The following is a 7,327-nucleotide window of genomic DNA, read 5'->3' on the forward strand; positions in this document are numbered from 1 at the left end:
TCTGCGTATCATATGCATGACTTGCTCAGAGGTTTTACTGAGCTGTTGCATCATTGCGCCGTTCTTGCCGTCCGCTTGAATTAGCAAGCCCAAGATCCTGAGTTACTTGCTTGGCTTGATGTCGTGCCCTTCGAGAGTGACGTGGATGTGGTCGTCGTCCTTCTTGGTTCGCCGTCTCCTCACCACGAGAAGCTCAGATTTCTGTGGCGAGCAGGACAGTCCGCAGCTTTTTGCGTATTGATTCACCGTCTCGGCGGCGAGCTGGAGCGTGTCCTGCAAGCCTCCGAGGGAGTCGGTGCCCGTCCAAAGGGTGACATCGTCCGCGTAGAGGGCATGGCTTAAGTTCGGTATTCGTCCCAACTGCTCAGGGAGGCCCAGGAGCGCGATGTTGAATAACAGGGGGGACAGGACCGAACCTTGGGGAGTCCCTTTGCATCCCAAGTTGATGGGTGCTTTGGAGGTGATGTCCCCGATCTCAAGTATGGCTGTGCGGTTAGAGAGAAAGTCACTTATGTAGTTATATGTCCTTTCCCCGCAGCCTGTCTTGACCAAGTTTCGGAGGATCGCCTCGTGTGCTACGTTGTCGAACGCTCCCTTCAGGTCTAGAGCGAGGATGGCTCTCGGGGAGTTACGTGTGGCTGGGACAAGGATGTCCTCTTTGAGTTAAATAAGCACGTCCTGGGTACCGGGGTGTTTCCTGAATCCAAACATCGTGTCCGGCATTTGTTGCGTTGCATCGAGGTGGTTCTGAAGCCTCTTCAGTATGATTCTCTCCATGATTTTGCCAATACAGGATGTAAGAGAGATTGGTCTTAGGTTCTCAATATGTGGCGATTTGCCGGGCTTTGGGATGAAGTGTACCTCCGCCATCTTCCATTGGTCCGGGATTTTTCCTGTCGTCCAGAAGCTGTTAAAGTGGCTGAGCAGGGTATCCATGGTGTGGTCATCTAAGTTGAAAAGGAGCTTATTAGTGATTTTGTCTGGACCCGGGGCACTGTTCCGCTTACTATCCACTATTGCCTCTCGTAGCTCGTACAGTTGGATATCTTTGTCTAGTTCTTGATTGGGCGATCCGCCATACGAAGGGGAGGAGTCGACTCCCCCCGTCGGGAGGTACTTCCTTGCCAGGTCCTTCAGGAGTTCTTCGCTGCTACCCGCGTAGGCATTGAGAGGGCGCGTCATGTTTCTATTAGACTCTCCTCTACTTTTCAGGGGGTCGATTAAGTGCCAAAGCAGATGCCATGTTTGCTTTGTGGTCAGGGTGCCTTGTAGGCCGTCGCATTCTTGTAGCCAATTCTCCTTGCATAGCGCAGCTGCGTATTCAGCAGCCTGTTGGTTTATGAGAGCTATGCGCTTCTTGAGCTTTCTGTTGTGTCTTTGCCGTTTCCATCTTCTTGTGAGGCTGCGTCGTGCTTCCCAAAGATGAAGTAGTTTAGGATCTACATACGGTGTTCTGTATGAGATGGCAATAGTCTGAGTGTGCGTTTCGGAATCTTTTAAGGCCTCTTGGATCAGTTCTTCGTAGGAGAGATTTTGATCGAGGTCTTGCGAGCTTCTGTCCTTGCGGAAATTATCCCAGTTGGCTATGCGGGCTGAATCGATGTGGGCCTTGCAGCTTTTGTCCTTAGTTAAAATATGGATTATGTCATGGTCCGATCCTAGGTTATCCTGTGTATTAGTCCAGGTAATGTCCAGAGTTCCTGCCAATAAAGTAAGGTCGGGCTCGTGTCTCTGGATACGCTGGTGCCCTTTCGGGTAGGCATTTGGGGGTCATTGAGCAGGGTTAGGTGGTCCTGTTCGATGGATTCGACTATTGCTTTTCCTTTTTTGGAGTTGTGAGTGTATCCCCATAGTCGGTGTGGGGCGTTAAAATCCCCCACGATTAAAAGGGGTGAGTCCTTTGCTATTAATAGGGCTTCCCGAATAACTTCTCGTATTCCTGGTTGCTTCCGCGATGGCCGGCAATACACATTGAGTATGAACAGATTAGATTTTTTCTTCGTTGACTTCGAGATAATTTCTACGAGCGTGTGCTCGCAGTACTTCTGCGTCGTGAGATGTTGCATTGCCGCAATGCAACCTTTTATGAGAATGGCTGTGAATTTTTCGGTTGGGTCAGCATAGGTGATGTATCCTGGAAGATGAGGGCTTCTATTTGTTTCTTGTAAGGCAACTATTTCTGGCTGAGGGTCTAGGGAGGAGACGTATTGCTGAAGTGCTCCCTGCTTGTCTTTTATACCTCGGCAGTTCCACGGGAGAGCCACCGTACCTTTCGTGTTATTGTTTGGTCGAGTCGTCATATTGCTTGGTTGGGTCCTTGCTTTCCACCAGGGATTCTCGTTCGTACGGGGTGGGTCTGCGGCCACTGCGTGGGTTTACTGTTTCAAGGCGTTCGATGCGGATGGTGTGGCGCTCTATTTCTTGCTTAAAGGGCAACTCCGGTCCATACTTTCGATTTTGGGATTATGGCTGTTTTTATTGCAGTTAGCGCCCCTGAATTGCAAGGTGTAATTTTTTTCTCGTTATTGTGCGTAGTTTTAAAGATATCGACGTCTCAAAGTTTCGTTTGGGACGCGGCCGACAAAACCGAAACTAGCCGCTCGAGGTTCCGGCAACACTGGAAATCAGCCGCTATGTGGACGTGACGCCAAGATCGTTCTCGTTCAGCGAGTACGCAGTCCAAGCGGCACCTACCTCTGTTGCGCTAGCCGCCTAAAGATAGGAGGTAAGCTAATTTTGTTTTATTCTGTATACGTGGTAGTTATCCAGCATATGTAGCAAGAGTTAGTGCGTATACCCAAAAGCTAGCGACTGGAAAACCCGTCAACTCGTTCGGTGGCGTACTCGGCGGCCGCCGCCGCGCGTGCGCTATGCCGTGCCGTATTCGTCGCTTGTATACCCAAAAGCTAGCGACTGGAAAACGAGTGAACTCGTTCGGTGCCGTACTCGGCAGCTGTCGGCGTGCGTGCGGTCTCCCGCACTCGTCGCTAGGCCTAAATTGTCATCGGGGCTCCGTGGATGGAGCGGCGTTGCTCTACGCCGCGCTGCCAGTGACATACAGTGCTGGCGCTTTCGCGCGGCGGGTCAGTCCCAGACACGAAGCTTTGAGGCTCTTCGGCGCGTTCCGCGACAACCGAACAGACGTATGTCAAGCTGTAGACGTCTGTTTTTTCGCTATTTTTTCCTCAGGCGTGTAAATCCCGAATTTGTGAGCTACGACACTAGTTCACCACATAAGTTCGCCCAGGTAGTGAATCTTTGTAAAAATAATAAAAAAACAAAAAAAAACTTGCCGCACTAAAAAAAAAGTTTTTTGGGCAGTTATTTTTTTCTCAAAGCTAGCAAACGTTTTTGTGGGTGATAAAGGAAAACAGAGAACGTTAGCAAGGTGAGAACACTTTCTTTCCCTTCCGCATTCCCACCCCCACCCACAACAATTGTTTTTATTAGAATACATAGGATTTTAAGTTTTCCTTCGTAACTTTTGTCTAAGGCAAGTGTTTTTTTTTTTTGTTTTTGTTTTTTTTTTTGCATTTTTAGATATTATATTTACCTCCGGCCGAACTCGGGCAAATTAGAGAGTTGTAACTTACAAATCCGAACTTTCGCGATTTCTTTAAAGTCCCTTGTGGTATTCACAAGTGCAATGTTAATTAATACTGCTGCGTAACGGGTTCGAAGGATTGGGAGGCGAATGTTTATATCGCATGAGCTTCACGCGCCGGCTGTTCGCTAGTAGTCATTACGGACCTGAATACTACGCACGAGATTACGTAGTAAACAAGCAGTGACGCAAAGCAGAACATTGTTTTCGTTTTCATTACAAACTTCAGTGTTTGGAGCCAGTTAGTGGTTGTACTCTACATGCCCACCATTCCCCATTCAACAGACATTCAATGGAGCGTGAATGCTCAATCTTCAACACTGCACTTGACAATGACTGTTTTATTTATTGATGAGGATACTTTTATCATGTTTACCTTTTCTGTACATGTACGATGGGCAAAGAGCGACGGGACGGCATCCTTTTAAAGCCTCGGCCCCTTCGCTGACAAGCCACAAGCAACCAACACCTGTAGGTTTCGTTCGTAACTCTCCGGCGAAAAATGATCGGAGCAGAGGCAGAGCTTCAATCTGGGGGTCGACGTCCAAGGCTTTCCAAAGTCCACTCGTCGAACAGCGTTCACCCGCACCTTCTCCAATTTCCGATCCGTTGGAAACTTGTGAAAAAGCACCTCCGGGTTGCGCAGCGGCTTGTTTGAGCAGCCCACAGCGCTTTAAGTTGTACTCGGAATCTTTCGAGGAACAGCTGGGCAGTCTTGGGCGCACCGAGTTTCTCGCTAAAACGAGTCTAGGAGTCCTCACAAGCAAATAAACAAAAGGCTATACCGAAGCTACACGGGCTACAGGTAAAAGCAACGGCTAAACACGCAATTACAAGCCGAAGTGGCGGTGGTAGCGGCACAAAGAAGCGCACGCGACGGCTGCGGCGTGCGCCCGTCCGGAACGGAGGAAAAAGGAGAACGATGTTGACATCACGGCCCAATGTTGCTTTAGCGATCGGCAACCCGCTGTCCGCCCGCTAAGGAGCAGCAGCTCGCGGCGGGTCGCGTTTTTATTATCGGCATTAGTTGAGAATGCGGCGTCCCACGGACGTGAAATTTTGGCTATGGTCGTATTTGTGTCACTAAAGCGATACCAGTAATTTGACTCATCTTGAGTTTTGGCCGGAGTTGCCCTTTAAGAGACTGTACATCTTGTTTTAGGTCACGCATATCTTGCTTTAGGGGCTGCACATCTTGGTGTACTGTTTGTATATCTTGTCGTAGGGCATTGTATTGTGCATCCAGGCGTGTGGTAAGCGGCTCTAATATGGATCTTATGGTTGCCTGAAACCACTGGGGTTGAGCGACTTGTGAGGCATCTGGCGTGTGGACCTCGCTCGTCGCGGGAGCCTGGGGTATTGTTTTTTGTGCGTCGTTATTTGGTAATGGTGGTGGTGGAACCACATCCATTCGTGTTTGCTCCCTCTCTGGGCGGTTTGGCTTCTTGCGTTTGTCTGTAGTGTTCCTCATCTGGGCTTTCTCTATTGTTTCTAGTCTAGCGTGGAGTACTGCTATTTGTGCTTTGAGTTGTGTGCATTCCGGACACGGTACGGGTATGGGTGAGGGTGTGGGTTGGACTAGTGCTGGGGGCTTAGGAGTACTGGGAGCAGTGGGAGACACAATTTGTGTCCAGCTGACTTGCTTGTAGTTGCTCTCGCGGGGCCGGGGTTCCCTGCTCCGGGAGGTAGACTGGGACCTTGGGCCCGAGCTGCCACGCCGCCTTCGAGTCGGGGTCCTGGAGCAGTCTCTGGATCGCCCGTGTTGCGGTGTCGGGTCCCTCCGCACGGCTCGCTCTCTCGTCTGCCTCGCGAGCGCTCTCCGTCGGAGAACTTAGGGCTCAGAAAACCACTTGGGACAGCCCCGAGCCGCCGTGAGGTGAGGTCCGTCGCAGAGGGTGCACAGAGGTTCGCATGTGTGGTCCTCGTGAGGGTCTCTGAGGCTGCACTGGTGGCACACATTGACTTTTGGTTGTGGACATGCCGTGGATCGATGTCCGGCTTCGTGGCATACGGTGCACGCGGGAATTGTCTTTTTGTACAGCGAGACAGGGTACTCCCCGCCGAATAATGTCACGAAGAAGGGTACCTTTAGCCCCGCAAAGGTGAGTATTACCATCTTGGATTGGCCCAGTCTGCGGCAGGTGTAGATTTCGAACTGGCTTTGGTCGGAATTCGCGAGGATTTCGGCGTCGGAGAAGCGCAGCGGCACTCCCCGAACGAGTCCCTTGGATGAGTCATCGGGCGCCAGGCCATACAGGGTGACCATATGAATGGTGTTGCCGATCTTTAGTTGTTTCAAGTTTCCTAGGGCCTTGGCTGCATCTGAAGAGGGTGTGCTGATTGTGGCCGTATTTTGCGTGGCATCCACGCGAACCCTAAGATTGGCTTGGTGCCACGTGAAGTCGATCGAATTCAACAGAGCCAGGGAAACGTCGGCTATGTCCAGATTTGCAAGCCTGAGGCCGTCTTGTGAGCCCAGAACTAATGTAAAATCATCGCGGGGAAGTGGATTGGGCCTGGGGGCGGCTTTGCGTACTGGCAGGGAGTTGGAGGTTTGGGCACGGCGGTTGGGCCTACCTCATCGTTGAGCTTGCGCTGGCGTCGCTTCTGTGCCTTGGTGACGACATCGATTCAAGTTGAGTCATGTTCTGAGGAGAGCTCTGAGTAGAGAGAGAGAGAGAGAAAAAACTTTTAATAAACAATTAGTTTGGCTCTTCCGAGGCGAGAGGAGCCCTCATTCCAGGGCCCCTGTAGCTGTCGCTGCGGCACGGGCCCGCGAGACCAGATTACGCTGGTCGTCCGGATCCCAGCTGGACAGCGCAGCTTCCCACTGCTCGGCGTTTGGGTTGGGAACTGGGGGGGCAGCCTGAACCTTAGGGCATGCCCACGTGATGTGATATAATGAAGCCTTTTCGGTGCACATGGGACATTTGTTTGTGGGGTATACTGCAGGGCACATGGCATGTAAGAGGCTGAGGTGGGGTAAAGTATTTGTTTGCAAATGCGCCAACCTACAGCGTCCTCCCTCGTTAGAGATTATTCACCTTCGTTGGAATCGTGGTTCATCGCGATATCCTCTTCGTCGTTTGAGTTTGGGCTAGGGGAGTCCGCGATGCGGCCCCCGTCGGTGGCGGACGAGCCCGACGTTGGGAGTAATCTTGCGAAGTTGGTCACAGAAAAGTTTCCACGCATACACTACAATGAGCTGGGTCGGCTGGTAGCGTTGAAGTCTGGCTGGAATCCGATTGTCCTCACAAATAGTTGAAAGACTGCGGAGCTCATGCGAAATGTGTCCACTCCGCCGTGAGTTTTCGTCTTTCTCCCTTGGCACGCAGACGTTATCTTTGTCCTGTAAACAGCTGGAGTCATGCTGTCGATCGCGCTGATTGGCAATCTGCGTGCTCCGCGGAAAAGCGAACCCTCAGGCTCTTCATAAACTATCCGGCTCTTACTCGAGTAAATACGGTGGTGAGACAGAGTATACGTTACATGCTATTCGAAATAAGTAACGTATTTTACACGTTTGTTTTGAAAAGTAACGAGTACATTACAAGATTACTAGAAACAAAGGCTCGATGTACATCTAAGCACGTCTCATGAGATGTGAATGCAAAAGCATGCACCTCATACTTCCGCTCCCTTATTTCGTCTGCGGCTTATTTGCGTCGACGGCAGAGCGCACCCTCTCCTCGCTGCTCTGACCTTGGCCGCTTCGTGTTATCG

The sequence above is a fragment of the Ixodes scapularis genome, unplaced genomic scaffold (genome assembly GCF_016920785.2).
Source record: "Ixodes scapularis isolate PalLabHiFi unplaced genomic scaffold, ASM1692078v2 PGA_scaffold13__105_contigs__length_92229423, whole genome shotgun sequence".
Classification (NCBI taxonomy): Eukaryota; Metazoa; Arthropoda; class Arachnida; order Ixodida; family Ixodidae; genus Ixodes; species Ixodes scapularis.